A 17,116-nucleotide genomic window follows, 5' to 3' on the forward strand; every position below is an offset into this window, starting at 1 on the left:
TGCCCCGAGCTTACTAGGAATCAGACAAGGAGAGCGGGAAACCCTGCGTAACTACATGGAGAGATTCAACAAAGCATGCATGGATATACAAAACCTTCCAACAGAAGCTGCCATCATGGATCTCATTAATGGCCTACGAGAAGGGACTTTTAGTCAATCCATATCAAAGAAGTACCCCACATCTCTGAACGAGGTGCAGGAGCGAGCGGAAAAGTACATCAACATGGAGAAAAACTCCCGATTATGAGAGACCTCAAAAGCAGGGTTCACCCCTCGGGATAAAGACAAAGATTCCAGAAAAAAGGAAGATCGACATGGAGAGAAAATAAAAAATACCACAATTACACCCCTCTTCGGGTGTCTCTTGTGGATGTCTACAGAGAGGTTTGCAACACAGAAAGAATACCACCAGCTCGACCACTCAAAGGCAAAAAAGAAGGAGGAAACCGGGCTGAATATTGTGAATACCATCGGATCTGCGGGAACTCCACCAATGAGTGTTTCGACTTAAAAAATGTCATAGAAAAGCTCGTACGAGAAGGAATGCTAGATCGATACCTGGCCATCCGTGTTGATGAACAAAGGAAAAGAAGAAGAATAGAAGACGTTGAACCAACCGCGCGATCATCCCGGACGTCAGAAAGACATGTGCACATGATACACGATGGATTCGCTGCAGGAGGAATCTCCAAATCATCCCGCAAAAGACATCTCAAAGACGTATACCACGTCGCAGAAAAGAAGGAAACACCTGACATCCCAGTGATCACTTTTACCAAGGAAGACGCATCCGGTGTCACATTAGGGCATGAGAATCCCATGGTCATCACTATTATACTGGAAAACACAAATCTTTACCACACATTGATAGATCAGGGGAGCTCTGCCGATATTTTATTCAAGACCGCCTTTGACAAACTCGGCTTGGAAGAAAAAGAACTCAGAGCATATCCGGACAGCCTGTTCGGGTTAGGAGATACCCCGGTTCAACCAATGGGATACATCCTGCTCCACACAACTTTTGGAAAGGGAAGTTGGTGGACGAAATTGTGATCCTTGATATTGGCTCTTTGGTATGTACACAAAAACTATTGTGGCTCTTGGTTAAATTCACAACTCCGTTCAACTAACCAGCAAGTGTACTGGGTCGTCCAAGTAATAAACCTTACGTGAGTAAGGGTCGATCCCACAGAGATTGTTGGTATGAAGCAAGCTATGGTCACCTTGCAAATCTCAGTCAGGCAGATTAAAATGGTTTATGGGTTTCGAAAATAAAGATAAGAAAATAGATTATAAAAAGGATAGAAGACTTATGCAGATTCATTGGTGGGAATTTCAGATAAGTGAATGGAGATGCTGCATGGCTCAAGGACGCCTGCTCTCCTACTGCTTCTACTCAATCCTTCTTACTCCTTTCCATGGCAAGCTTTGTATAGGGGTTCACCATCAGCGGTGGCTACTTTCAATCCTCTCGGGAAAATGAACCTATGCGGCTGTCACTCGCACGGCTAATCGTCTGGAGGCATCACCCATGGTTGATGGCTACATCCCATCCTCGCAGTGAAAACTAATGCTCACGCACTCTGTCACAGTACGGCTAATCACTGGTTGGTTCCCGATCCTACTGGAATAGAATCCCTTGATTCTTTTGCGTCTGTCACTAACGCCCAGCACTTGCAAGTTTGAAGCACGTCACAGTCATTCATTACCGGAATCCTACTCGGAATACCACAGACAAGGTTAGACTTTTCGGATTCCCAGGATCCTACTCGGAATACCACAGACAAGGTGAGACTTTCCGGATCCTCATAAATGCCGCCATCTATCTAGCTTATACCACGAAGATTCTGTTGGGGAATCTAAGAGATACGCATTCAAGCTCTGTTGCATGTAGAACGGAAGTGGTTGTCAATCACGCGCGTTCATAAGTGAGAATGATAATGATCGTCACTTTCATCATTACATTCATCATGTTCTTGGGTACGAATGAATATCTTGGAATAAGAATAAGAGAGATTTGAAAAAAAGATAACAGAATTGCATTAATACTTGAGGTACAGCAGAGCTCCACACCCTTAATCTATGGTGTGTTGAAACTCCACCGTTGAAAATACATAAGCAAAGGGTTCAGGCATGGCCGAATGGCCAGCCCTCCCTAACGTGATCAATGATCCCTTAGGATGAAGAATAAAACAAAACTGAGACCAAAGATGTCTAATACAATAGATAAATGTCCTATATATACTAGACTAGCTACTAGGGTTTACATGAGTAAGTAAATGATGCATAAATTCACTTCCGGGGCCCATTTGGTGTATGCTTGGGCTGAGCTTGATCAATCCACGAGCTGAGGCTTTACTTGGAGTTGAAATCTGAGTTATGACGTGTTTTGGGCGTTCAACTCCGGATCATGACTTTTTCTGGCGTTTAACTCCAGATAGCAGCTTGTACTTGGCGTTCAACGCCAAGTTACGTCGTCAATCTTCGAATAAAGTATGGACTATTATATATAGCTGGAAAGCCCTGGATGTCTACTTTCCAACGCCGTTGAGAGCGCGCCAATTGGAGTTCTGTAGCTCCAGAAAATCCATTTCGAGTGCAGGGAGGTCAGATTCCAACAGCATCAGCAGTCCTTTTGTCAGCCTTCTTCAGAGTTTTGCTCAAATCCCTCAATTTCAGTCAGAATTTACCTGAAATCACAGAAAAACACACAAACTCATAGTAAAGTCCAGAAATGTGAATTTAACATAAAAACTAATGAAAACATCCCTAAAAGTAGCTCAAACTTACTAAAAACTATCTAAAAACAATGCCAAAAAGCGTATAAATTATCCGCTCATCACAACACCAAACTTAAATTGTTGCTTGTCCCCAAGCAACTGAAAATCAAATAGGATAAAAGAAGAGAATATACTATAAATTTCAAAATATCAATGAATATTAATTTAATTAGATGAGCGGGACTTGTAGCTTTTTGCTTCTGAACAGTTTTGGCATCTCACTTTTTCCTTTGAAGTTTAGAATGATTGGCTTCTCTAGGAACTTAGAATTTCGGATAGTGTTATTGACTCTCCTAGTTAAGCATGTTGATTCTTGAACACAGCTACTTATGAGTCTTGGCCGTGGCCCTAAGCACGTTGTCTTCCAGTATTACCACCGGATACACAAATGCCACAGACACATAACTGGGTGAACCTTTTCAGATTGTGACTCAGCTTTGCTAAAGTCCCCAGTTAGTGGTGTCCAGAGCTCTTAAGCACACTCTTTTGGATCACGACCTTAACCACTCAGTCTCAAGCTTTTCACTTGGACCTTCGTGACACAAGCACATGGTTAGGGACAGCTTGATTTAGCCGCTTAGGCCTGGATTTAACTTCCTTGGGCCCTCCTATCCATTGATGCTCAAAGCCTTGGATCCTTTTTACCCTTGCCTTTTGGTTTTAAGGGCTATTGGCTTTTTCTACTGCTCCTTCTTTTTCTTTCTCAATTTTTCGCCATTTTTTTTTCACAAGCTTTTGCTTTTTCACTGCTTTTTCTTGCTTCAAGAATCAATTCATGAATTTTTCAGTTCATCAATAACATTTCTCTTTGTTCATCATTCTTTCAAGAGCCAACAGTTTTAACATTCATAAACAACAAGATCAAAAATATGCACTGTTCAATTATTCATTCAGAAAACAAAAAGTATTGCCACCACATCAATATAATTAAATTAAATTCAAGGATAAATTCGAAATTCATGTACTTCTTGTTCTTTTGAATTAAAACATTTTTCATTTAAGAGAGGTGAAAGACTAATGGATTTTATTCATAGCTTTAAGGCATGGTTACATACTAATGATCATGAAGTAGAGACACAAAACACAATACTAAAAACCGAAAACAGAAAGAAATAAAGAACAAGGAATGAATCCACCTTTTAGTGGCGTCTTCTTCTTGAAGGCCCAACAATGTCCTTAAGCTCTTCTATGTCCCTTCCTTGCCTTTGTTGCTCCTCCCTCATTGCTCTTTGATCTTCTCTTATTTCTTGGAGAATGATGGAGTGCTCATGATGTTCCACCCTTAATTGTTCAACATTATGGCTCAAATCTTCTAAGGAGGTACTGAGTTGCTCCCAATAGTTGTTGGGAGGAAAGTGCATTCCTTGAGGCATTTGTTGATGATGAACTTCCTCATGTTCTTCTTGAGGGCCGTGAGGAACTTCTCTTGTTTGCTCCATCCTTTTCTTGGTGATGGGCTTGTCTTCTTCAATGGAGACATCTCCATCTATGATGACTCCAGCTGAGTAACATAGATGGCAAATAAGGTGAGGGAAGGCTAGCCGTGCCATGGGTGAGGACTTGTCGGCTATTTTGTAGAGTTCATTGGAGATGACCTCATGAACTTCCACTTCCTCTCCTATCATGATGCTATGGATCATGATGGCCCGATCCACAGTAACTTCAGATCGGTTGCTAGTAGGGATGATGGATCTTTGAATGAACTCCAACCATCCTCTAGCCACAGGCTTGAGATCCAGTCTTCTTAGTTGAACTGGCTTGCCTTTGGAGTCTATTCTCTACTGAGCTCCTTCCACACATATGTCCATAAGGACTTGGTCCAACCTTTGATTAAAGTTGACCCTTCTAGTGTAGGGGCGTTCATCTTCTTGCATCATGGGCAAGTGAAACGCCAACCTCACATTTTCCGGACTAAAATCTAAGTATTTCCCCCGAACCATTGTGATATAGTTCTTTGGATTCGGGTTCATACTTTGATCATGGTTCCTAGTGATCCATGCATTGGCATAGAACTCTTGAACCATCAATATTCCGACTTGTTGCATGGGGTTGGTTATGACTTCCCACCCTCTTCTTTGAATTTCATGTCGGATTTCCGGATACTCATTCTTTTTGAGCTTGAAAGGGACCTCGGGGATCACCTTCTTTTTTGCCACAACATCATAAAAGTGGTCTTGATGGCTCTTGCAGATGAATCTCTCCTTCTCCCATGACTCGGAGGTGGAAGCTTTTGTCTTCCCTTTCCCTTTTCTAGAGGATACTCCGGCCTTAGGTACCATTGATGGTAATGGAAAAACAAAAAGCTTATGCTTTTACCACACCAAACTTAAAATTTTGCTCGCCCCCGAGCAAGAAAGAAAAGAAAAGTAGAAGAAGAAGAAGAGAATAGGGAAGAGAGGGAGAAGAGGTGGTTCGGCTATGTGGGAGAATGTGGGTTTGTGAGGTGTGAAAATGAAGAAGAGGGGAAGGGTATTTATAGGGAGAGGGGAGGGTAAAGGTTCGGCCAATTTGGGTGGGAATGGGTGGGAAAGTGAATTTGAATTTTATGGAGGTAGGTGGGGTTTATGGGGAAGAGGAGGTTGATGTGAATAGTGAATGGGGTAATTGGGAAGAGGAATTGAGGTGATTGATGAAGAAGATTGGGAATTGTGACATGGGGAATTCAAATCACAAAAATAGGATTAGAAGGTAAGGTGGGAATATGGTAGGTGGGGATCCTGTGGGGTCCACAGATCCTGAGGTAGGGATCATGTGGGGTCCACAGATCCTGAGGTGAAAAGAAATACCATTCCTTTACCATATAGGCATGTAAAATGCCTTGGTGCATCATTTTGGCGTTCAAACGCCCATTGATGCACGTTCTGGGCGTTCAACGCCCATGTAATGCATGGTTCTGGCGTTGAACGCCAGTTTCATGCTTGTTTCTGGCGTTCAGCGCCAGTTTATCCTCTGTGTGCACATTCTTGGCGTTAAACGCCAGGTTGTTGCTTGTTTCTGGTGTTCAGCGCCAGAATGGTGCTCTGTTCTAGCGTTGAACGGCAGCCAGATGCATCTTACTGGCGTTGAACGCCAGTCTGCGCTACCTCCAGGGTGAAAATTTTTTTCTTCTGTTTTTGACTCTGTTTTTAATTTTTTTGATTTTTTCGTGACTCCTCATGATCATGTACCTAATTAAACATAAAAATAACAAAAAAACAAAATAAAATAAAATTAGATAAATAAAATTGGGTTGCCTCCCAACAAGTGCTTCTTTAATGTCAATAGCTTGACAGTGGCTCTCATGGAGCCACAAGGTGATCAGGTCAATTTTAGTGTGTAGTCCCAACACCAAACTTAGAGTTTGGATATGGGATCTTAACACCAAACTTAGAGTTTGGTTGTGGCCTCACAACACCAAACTTAGAGTTTGAATGTGTGGGTTCTTCTTGACTTTGAACTGAGAGAAGCTCTTCATGCTTACTCTCTTTTGTCACAGAGGGATGGCCATGTGCCTTAAACACAAGGTAGTCCCCATTCAATTGAAGGACTAACTCACCTCTATTGACATCTATCACAGCTCCTGCTGTGGCTAGGAAAGGTCTTCCTAGGATGATGCATTCATCATCTTCCTTCCTAGTGTCTAAGATTATGAAATTAGCAGCGATGTAAAGGCCTTCAACCTTTACTAGCACGTCCTCTACTATTCCATAAGCTTGTCTCACTGACTTGTCTGCCAATTGTAATGAGAACAAGGCAGGTTGTACCTCAATAATCCCCAGCTTCTCCATTACAGAGAGTGGCATAAGATTTATCCCTGACCCTAGATCACATAGAGCTTTTTCAAAGCTCATGGTGCCTATGGTACAAGGTATTAGGAACTTGCCAGGATCTTGTTTCTTTTGAGGTAGAGTTTTCTGAATCCAAGTATCTAGTTCACTAATAAGCAAGGGAGGTTCACTTTCCCAAGTCTCATTACCAAACAACTTGGCATTCAACTTCATGATAGCTCCTAAATATTGAGCAACTTGCTCTCCAGTCACATCTTCATCCTCTTCAGAGGAAGAATAGTCTTCAGAGCTCATGAATGGCAGAAGGAGATTTAATGGAATCTCTATGGTCTCTAGATGAGCCTCAGATTCCTTTGGATCCTTAATAGGAAACTCCTTCTTGCTTGGAGGATGTCCCAGGAGGTCTTCCTCACTGGGGTTTTCGTCCTCCTCCTCCCTAGTGCATTCGGCCACTTTGATTAAATCAATGGCCTTGCACTCTCCTTTTGGATTTTCTTCTGTATTGCTTGGAAGAATACTGGGAGGAGTTTCAATAACTTTCTTACTCAGCTGGCCCACTTGTGCCTCCAGATTTCTAATGGAGGATCTTGTTTCATTCATGAAACTAAAAGTGGCCTTTGATAGATCAGAGACTATATTTGCTAAATTAGAAGTATTTTGTTCAGAGTTCTCTGTCTGTTGCTGAGAAGATGATGGATATGGCTTACTATTCTTCAGCCTATTGCGTCCACCATTGTTAAAGCCTTGTTGAGGCTTTTGTTGATCCTTCCAGGAGAAATTTGGATGATTTCTCCATGATGGGTGGTGGACGAAATTGTGATTCCCTTTTTTCTTGTAATTGGATTTATAAAAGATGTATACTCTGAGGGCATTGTTTATTTTCTTCACAATCTCGTTCAACTAACCAGCAAGTGTACTGGGTCGTCCAAGTAATAAACCTTACGTGAGTAAGGGTCGAATCCACAGAGATTGTTGGTATGAAGCAAGCTATGGTCACCTTGCAAATCTCAGTTAGGCAGATTAAAAATGGTTTATGGGTTTTCGAATAATTAATAATAAAAAGAAGAAATAATAAAAAGGATAGAACACTTATGCTGATTCATTGGTAGAGGTATCTTTTAAGTATATACAGCTGCTGCATCGCTCAAGCACGCCTGCTCTCCTACTGCTTCTACTCAATTCTTCTTACTCCTTTCCATGGCAAGCTTTGTATAGGGGTTCACCATCAACTGTGGCTACTTTCATTCCTCACGGGGAAATAACCTGTGCGGCTGTCACTCGCACAGCTAACCAGTCTGGAGGCATCACCCATGGCTGATGGCTACATCCCATCCTCGCAGTGAAAACTATGCTAACGCACTCTGTCACAGTACGGCTAATCACCGGTTGGTTCCCGCTCCTACTGGAATAGAATCCCTCTTTTGCGTCTGTCACCAACGCCCAGCAGGTTAAAGTTTGAAGCACGTCACGGTCATTCATGATCGGAATCCTACTCGGAACACCACGGACAAGGTTGGACTTTCCGGACTCCCAGGATCCTACTCGGAACACCACAGACAAGGTTGGACTTTCCGGATCCAGATGAATGCCGCCAACTATCTAACTTATACCACGAAGATTCTGTTGGGGAATCTAAGAGATACGCATTCAAGCTCTGTTGCATGTAGAACGGACATGGTTGTCAATCACGCGCATTCATAAGTGAGAATGATAATGAGGGTAATCTGACTCATCACATTCATCATGTTCTTGGGTACGAATGAATATCTTGGAATAAGAATAAGAGAGATTTGAATAAAAGAAGATAGAATTTCATTAATACTTGAGGTACAGCAGAGCTCCACACCCTTAATCTATGGTGTGCAGAAACTCCACCGTTGAAAATACATAAGCAAAGAGTTCAGGCATGGCCGAATGGCCAGCCCTCTCTAACGTGATCAATGATCCCCTAAGATGAAGAATAAAACAAAACTGAGATCAAAGATGTCTAATACAATAGATAAATGTCCTATATATACTAGACTAGCTACTAGGGTTTACATGAGTAAGCAATTGATGCATAAATCCACTTCCGGGGCCCACTTGGTGTGTGCTTGGGCTGAGCTTGATCAATCCACGTGTAGAGGCATTTCTTGGCGTCAAACATCAGGTTATGACGTGTTTTGGGCGTTTGACTCCGGATCATGACGTTTTTCTGGCGTTTAACTCCAGACAGCAGCATGAACTTGGCGTTCAACGCCAAGTTACGTCGTCATTCTTCGAATAAAGCATGGACTATTATATATTGCTGGAAAGCCCTGGATGTCTACTTTCCAACGCCGTTGAGAGCACGCCAATTGAAGTTCTGTAGCTCCAGAAAATCCATTTCGAGTGCAGGGAGGTCAGAATCCAACAGCATCAGTAGTCCTTTTGTCAGCCTTCTTCAGAGTTTTGCTCAAATCCCTCAATTTCAGTCAGAATTTACCTGAAATCACAGAAAAACACCCAAACTCATAGTAAAGTCCAGAAATATGAATTTAACATAAAAAATAATGAAAACATCCCTAAAAGTAGCTTAAACTTACTAAAAACTATATGAAAACAATGCCAAAAAGCGTATAAATTATCCGCTCATCACAACACCAAACTTAAATTGTTGCTTGTCCCCAAGCAACTAAAAATCAAATAGGATAAAAAGAAGAGAATATACTATAAAGTCCAAAATATCAATGAATATTAATTTAATTAGATGAGCGGGACTTGTAGCTTTTTGCTTCTGAACAGTTTTGGCATCTCACTTTTTCCTTTGTAGTTTAGAGTGATTGGCTTCTCTAGGAACTTAGAATTTCAGATAGTGTTATTGACTTTCCTAGTTAGGCATGTTGATTCTTGAACACAGCTACTTTATGAGTCTTGGCTGTGGCCCTAAGCACTTTGTCTTCCAGTATTACCACCGGATACACAAATGCCACAGACACATAACTGGGTGAACCTTTTCAGATTGTGACTTAGCTTTGCTAAAGTCCCCAGTTAGTGGTGTCCAGAGCTCTTAAGCACACTCTTTAGCTTTGGATCACGACTTTAACCATTCAGTCTCAAGCTTTTCACTTGGACCTTCATGACACAAGCACATGGTTAGGGACAGCTTGATTTAGCCGCTTAGGCCTGGATTTTATTTCCTTGGGCCCTCCTATCCATTGATGCTCAAAGCCTTGGATCCTTGCTACCCTTGCCTTTTGGTTTTAAGGGCTATTGGCCTTTTCTGCTTGCTTTTTCTTTCTATTTTTTTTTTGCCACTTTTTTTTTTTTTCACAAGCTTTTGCTTTTTCACTGCTTTTTCTTGCTTCAAGAATCAATTTCATGATGTTTTTCAGATCATCAATAACATTTCTCTTTGTTCATCATTCTTTCAAGAGCCAACAATTTTAACACTCATAAACAACAAGATCAAAAATATGCACTGTTCAAGCATTCATTCAGAAAACAAAAATTATTGCCACCACATCAATATAATTAAATTAAATTCACTAATAATTTCGAAAATTATGTACTTCTTGTTCTTTTGACTTAAAACATTTTTCTTTTAAGAGAGGTGAAGGATTCATGGAATTATTCATAATCTTTAAGGCATGGTTACATACTAATGATCATGAAGTAAAGACACAAAACATAAATAAACATAACACTTAAAAAACCGAAAACAGAAAGAAAATAAAGAACAAGGAATGAATCCACCTCTTAGTGGCGTCTTCTTCTTGAAGGACCAATGATGTTCTTCAACTCTTCTATGTCCCTTCCTTGCCTTTGTTGCTCTTCCCTCATGTCTCTTTGATCTTCTCTTATTTCTTGGAGAGTGAGGGCGTGTTCATGGTGTTCCACCCTTAGTTGTTCCACGTTTTGGCTCAAGTCTTCTAAGGAAGTACTGAGTTGCTCCCAATAGTTGTTGGGAGGAAAGTGCATTCCATGAGGCATTTGTTGATGAACTTCCTCATGTTCTCCTTAGGGGCCGTGAGGGACTTCCCTTGTTTGCTCCATCCGTTTCTTGGTGATGGGCTTGTCTTCTTCAATGGAGACATCTCCATCTATGATAACTCCAGCTGAATAACATAGATGGCATATGAGGTGGGGGAAGGCTAGCCGTGCCATGTATGAAGGCTTGTCAGCTATTTTGTAGAGTTCATTGGCTATGACTTCATGAACCTCTACTTCCTCTCCAATCATGATGCTATGAATCATGATTGCCCGATCCACAGTAACTTCAGATCGGTTGCTTGTAGGGATGATGGATCTTTGGATGAACTCCAACCATCCTCTAGCTACAGGCTTGAGGTCCAGTCTTCTTAGTTGGACTGGTTTGCCTTTGGAGTCTACTCTCCATTGGGCGCCTTCCACACAAATGTCCATTAGGACTTGGTCCAACCTTTGATTGAAGTTGACCCTCCTTGTGTAGGGGCGTTCATCACCTTGCATCATGGGTAGATGAAACGCCAACCTCACATTTTCCGGACTGAAATCTAAGTATTTCCCCCGAACCATTGTGAGATAGTTCTTTGGATTCGGGTTCATACTTTCATCATGGTTCCTTGTGATCCATGCATTAGCATAGAACTCTTGAACCATCAGTAATCCGACTTGTTGCATGGGGTTGGTTATGACTTCCCACCCTCTTCTTTGGATCTCATGTCGGATTTCCGGATACTCATTCTTTTTGAGCTTGAAGGGGACCTCAGGGATCACCCTCTTCTTTGCCACAACATCATAGAAGTGGTCTTGGTGGCTCTTGGAGATGAATCTCTCCTTTTCCCATGATTCGGAAGTGGAAGCTTTTGCCTTCCCTTTTCCTTTTCTTGAGGAAACTCCGGTCTTGGGTGCCATTGATGGTGAATGAAAAATAAAAAGCTAGGCTTTTTACCACACCAAACGTAAAATTTGCTCGTCCTCGAGCAAAAAGAAAAGAAGAGTAGAAGAAGAAGAAGAAGGAAATTTGAGTAGAGAGGGAGAAGGGGGTTCGGCTATGTAGAGAAGAAGGGGTTATGTTGTGTGAAAATGAAGAAGAAAGGAGAGGTATTTATAGGGAGGGGGGGAGGGTTAGGTTTCGGCCATTTTGGGTGGGAATGGGTGGGAAATTGAATTTGAATGTAATGGAGGTAGGTGGGGTTTATGGGGAAGAGGAGGTTGATGTGAATGGTGCATGGGGTAATTGGGAAGAGAAATTGATGTGATTGGTGAAGGTTTTTGGGAAGAAAATGAGATTTGGATTAGGAGAGTGTGAATAGGATTAAAAGAAAAGGTAGGTGGGGATCCTGTGGGGTCCACAGGTCCTGAGGTGGGGATCCTGTGGGGTCCACAGGTCCTGAGGTGAAAAGAAATACCATTCCTTCACCCTATAGGCGTGTAAATTGCCTTCATGCACCATTCTGGCGTTCAAACGCCCATTGGTGCATGTTCTGGGCGTTAAACGCCCATGTGATGCTTGATTCTGGCGTTGAACGCCAGTTTCAAGCTTGTTTCTGGCGTTCAGCGCCAGATTGTCCTCTGCGTGCGCATCCTGGCGTTAAACGCCAGGATGTTGCTTGTTTTGGGTGTTCAGCGCCAGGAAGATGCTCTGTTCTGGCGTTGAACGCCCGCCAGATGCATCTTCTGGGCGCTGAACGCCGGCCCGTGCGTCCTCCAGGGTGAAAAATTTTTTTCTTCTGTTTTTGACTCTGTTTTTAATTATTTTGATTTTTTCGTGACTCCTCATGATCATGTACCTAATTAAACATAAAAATAACAAAGAAACAAAATAAAATAAAATTAGATAAATAAAATTGGGTTGCCTCCCAACAAGCGCTTCTTTAATGTCAATAGCTTGACAGTGGCTCTCATGGAGCCACAGAGCAATCAAGTCAATGTTGTCTAGTCCCAACACCAAACTTAGAGTTTGGATATGGGGTTTGAACACCAAACTTAGAGTTTGGTTGTGGCTTCACAACACCAAACTTAGAGTTTGACTGTGTGGGCTCTTCTTGACCTTGAACTGAGAGAAGCTCTTCATGCTTACTCTCTTTTGTCACAGAGGGATGGCCATGTGCTTGAAACACAAGGTATTCCCCATTTAATTGAAGGACTAACTCTCCTCTGTTGACATCTATCACAGCTTCTGCTGTGGCTAGGAAAGGTCTTCCTAGGATGATGCATTCATCATCTTCCTTCCTAGTATCTAGGATTAGGAAATCAGCAGGGATGTAAAAGTCTTCAACTTTTATAAGCACGTCCTCTACTATCCCATGAGCTTGTCTCACTGACTTATCTGCCAATTGTAGTGAGAACAAAGCAGGTTGCACCTCAATGATCCCTAGCTTCTCCATTACAGAGAGTGGCATAAGGTTTATTCCTGACCCAAGATCACACAGAGCTTTCTCAAAGCTCATGGTGCCAATGGTGCAAGGTATTAAGAACTTGCCAGGATCTTGTTTCTTTTGAGGTAGAGTTTTCTGAATCCAAGTATCTAGTTCACTAATGAGCAAGGGAGGTTCACTTTCCCAAGTCTCATTACCAAACAGCTTCGCATTCAGCTTCATGATAGCTCCTAGATATTGAGCAACTTGCTCACTAGTCACATCTTCATCCTCTTCAGAGGATGAATAATAGTCAGAGCTCATGAATGGCAGAAGGAGATTTAATGGAATCTCTATGGTCTCTGTGTGAGCCTCAGATTCCTCAGGATTCTTATTAGGAAGCTCCTTCTTGCTTGAGGAACGTCCCAGGAGGTTTTTCTCACTAGGATTTTCGTCCTCCTCCTCCTTGATGCATTCGGCCATGTTGACTAAGTCAATGGCTTTGCACTCTCCTTTTGGATTCTCTTCTGTATTACTTTGGGAGAATACTGGGAGGAGTTTCAATAACTTTCTTACTCAGCTGGCCTACTTGTGCCTCCAAATTTCTAATGGAGGATCTTGTTTCATTCATGAAACTGAAAGTGGCTTTTGACAGATCAGAGACTATATTGGCTAAATTAGAATTATTTTGTTCAGAGTTCTCTGTCTGTTGCTGAGAAGATGATGGATATGGCTTACTATTATTCAGCCTATTGCGTCCACCATTGTTAAAACCTTGTTGAGGTTTTTGTTGATCCTTCCAGGAGAAATTTGGATGATTTCTCCATGATGGGTTATAGGTATTTCCATATGGTTCACCCAGATAATTAACCTCTGCCATGGCAGGGTTCTCAGGATCATAAGCTTCTTCAGAAGCTGCCTCTCTAGTACTGTTGGATGCATGTTGCAATCCATTCAGATTTTGAGAGATCATGTTGACCTGTGAGTCAACACTTTGTTCTGAGCCAATATGGCATTCAGAGCATCAATTTCAAGAACTCCTTTCTTCTGAGGTACCCCATTATTCACGGAATTCCTCTCAGAGGTATACATGAACTGGTTGTTAGCAACCATGTCAATGAGTTCTTGAGCCTCTTCAGGCGTTTTCTTCAGGTGAATAGATCCACCTGCAGAATGGTCCAGTGACATTTTCGAAAATTCAGAGAGACCATAATAGAATATATCTAATAGGGTCCATTCTGAAAACATGTCAGATGGACATCTCTTGGTCAGCTGCTTGTATCTCTCCCAAGCTTCATAGAGGGATTCACCATCTTTTTGTTTGAAGGTTTGAACATCCACTCTCAGCTTGCTCAGCTTTTGAGGAGGAAAGAATTTATCCAAGAAGGCAGTGACCAGCTTATCCCAGGAGTCCAGGCTATCCTTAGGTTGTGAATCCAACCATATTCTAGCTCTGTCTCTTACAGCAAAAGGGAAAAGCATGAGTCTGTAGACTTCAGGATTAACTCCATTCGTCTTTACAGTATCACAGACCTGCAAGAACTCAGTTAAGAACTGATAAGGATCTTCAGATGGAAGTCCATAAAACTTGCAGTTTTGTTGCATTAATGCAACTAGTTGAGGCTTAAGCTCAAAGTTATTGGCTCCAATGGCAGGAATGGAGATGCTTCTTCCATCAAACTTGGATGTTGGCTTTGTGAAGTCACCAAGCATTCTCCTTGCATTATTATTATTATTTTCGGCCATCTCTTCCTCTTGTTCGAAATTTTCTAAAAGGTTGCCTCTGGATTGTTGTAATTTAGCTTCTCTTAATTTTCTCTTCAGAGTCCTTTCAGGTTCTGGATCAGCTTCAACAAGAGTGCCTTTATCCTTGTTCCTGCTCATAAGAAAGAGAAGAAAACAAGAAAGGAAAAAGGAATCCTCTATGTCACAGTATAGAGATTCCCTTATGTTAGTAGAAGAAGAAAGGGGTAGAAGAAAGAAGAAGAGGATTCGGATTTTTGGATGAAGAGAGGTGAAGAGGAGTGTTAGTAATTGAACAATTAAATAGAAGAAGATAAGAGAAGAGAGAGAAGAATTCGAAAATAATTTTAAAAAGGGGTTAGTGATTTTCGAAAATTAGAGATAAATGTGATTAAAATTTGAAACAATTAATTAATTAAAAAGAAATTTTGAAAAAGGGATGAGGTATTTTCGAAAATAGAAGAGGGAAAAGTAGTTAGGTGGTTTTGAAAAAGATAAGAAACAAACAAAAAGTTAGTTAGTTGATTGAAAAAGATTTGAAATCAAATTTTGAAAAAGATAAGAAGATAAGAAAAAGATAAGATATTTTGAAATCAAATTTTGAAAAAGATAAAATTTTTGAAAAAGATAAGATAAAAGATAAAAAGATATATTTGAAAAAGATATTTTGAAAAAGATTTAATTTTAAAATTGACTTAACTAACAAGAAACTACAAGATAAGATTCTAGAACTTAAAGATTGAACCTTTCTTAACAAGAAAGTAACAAACTTCAAATTTTTTGAACCAATCACATTAATTGTTAGCTAATTTTCGAAAATTTGATAAAAGATAAGAAAACGATTTTGAAAATATTTTGAAAAATATTTTTGAAATTTTCGAAAATGCTAAAAAAAATGAAAAAGATATGATTTTTGAAAAAGATTTTGAAAAGATAAGATTTTTTTTTTAAAATTTGAAATTTTGACTTGACTTGTAAGAAACACTAATTTTGAAAAATTTTTGACCAAGTCAACCCAAAATTTCGAAATTTTGGAGGAAAATAAGGAAAAGATATTTTTGAAATCAATTTTTGAATGAAAAACACAAAAATGACCCAAAACATGAAAATTTTGGATCAAGACACAAGATGCATGCAAGAATGCTATGAATGTCAAGATGAACACCAAGAACACTTTGAAGATCATGATGAACATCAAGAACATAATTTTTGAAAAAATTTTAATGCAAAGAAAACATGCAAGACACCAAACTTAGAAATTTTTAATGCATGAAAAATATGAATGCAAAAATGCACATGAGAAACAAGATGAACCGTCAGTTGTCCATACTCGAACAATCCCCGGCAACGGCGCCAAAAACTTGGTGGACGAAATTGTGATTCCCTTTTTTCTTGTAATTGGATTTATAAAAGATGTATACTCTGAGGGCATTGTTTATTTTCTTCACAATCTCGTTCAACTAACCAGCAAGTGTACTGGGTCGTCCAAGTAATAAACCTTACGTGAGTAAGGGTCGAATCCACAGAGATTGTTGGTATGAAGCAAGCTATGGTCACCTTGCAAATCTCAGTTAGGCAGATTAAAAATGGTTTATGGGTTTTCGAATAATTAATAATAAAAAGAAGAAATAATAAAAAGGATAGAACACTTATGCAGATTCATTGGTAGAGGTATCATTTAAGTATATACAGCTGCTGCATCGCTCAAGCACGCCTGCTCTCCTACTGCTTCTACTCAATTCTTCTTACTCCTTTCCATGGCAAGCTTTGTATAGGGGTTCACCATCAACTGTGGCTACTTTCATTCCTCACGGGGAAATAACCTGTGCGGCTGTCACTCGCACAGCTAACCAGTCTGGAGGCATCACCCATGGCTGATGGCTACATCCCATCCTCGCAGTGAAAACTATGCTAACGCACTCTGTCACAGTACGGCTAATCACCGGTTGGTTCCCGCTCCTACTGGAATAGAATCCCTCTTTTGCGTCTGTCACCAACGCCCAGCAGGTTAAAGTTTGAAGCACGTCACGGTCATTCATGATCGGAATCCTACTCGGAACACCACGGACAAGGTTGGACTTTCCGGACTCCCAGGATCCTACTCGGAACACCACAGACAAGGTTGGACTTTCCGGATCCAGATGAATGCCGCCAACTATCTAACTTATACCACGAAGATTCTGTTGGGGAATCTAAGAGATACGCATTCAAGCTCTGTTGCATGTAGAACGGACATGGTTGTCAATCACGCGCATTCATAAGTGAGAATGATAATGAGGGTAATCTGACTCATCACATTCATCATGTTCTTGGGTACGAATGAATATCTTGGAATAAGAATAAGAGAGATTTGAATAAAAGAAGATAGAATTTCATTAATACTTGAGGTACAGCAGAGCTCCACACCCTTAATCTATGGTGTGCAGAAACTCCACCGTTGAAAATACATAAGCAAAGAGTTCAGGCATGGCCGAATGGCCAGCCCTCTCTAACGTGATCAATGATCCCCTAAGATGAAGAATAAAAC

At 40.8% G+C, this 17,116-nt stretch overlaps 1 non-coding gene across 1 annotated transcript; it reads left to right on the forward strand.

Moving 5' to 3' along the window:
* Positions 1-14,092: 14,092 nt before the first annotated feature.
* LOC112718770 (small nucleolar RNA R71) lies at positions 14,093-14,196 on the forward strand. Its single transcript, XR_003161096.1, has one exon. It is a non-coding gene; the product is annotated as a small nucleolar RNA R71 (small nucleolar RNA).
* The last annotated feature ends 2,920 nt before the right edge of the window (positions 14,197-17,116 follow it).

The sequence above is a fragment of the Arachis hypogaea genome, chromosome 10 (genome assembly GCF_003086295.3).
Source record: "Arachis hypogaea cultivar Tifrunner chromosome 10, arahy.Tifrunner.gnm2.J5K5, whole genome shotgun sequence".
In the NCBI taxonomy this organism is placed as follows: domain Eukaryota; kingdom Viridiplantae; phylum Streptophyta; class Magnoliopsida; order Fabales; family Fabaceae; genus Arachis; species Arachis hypogaea.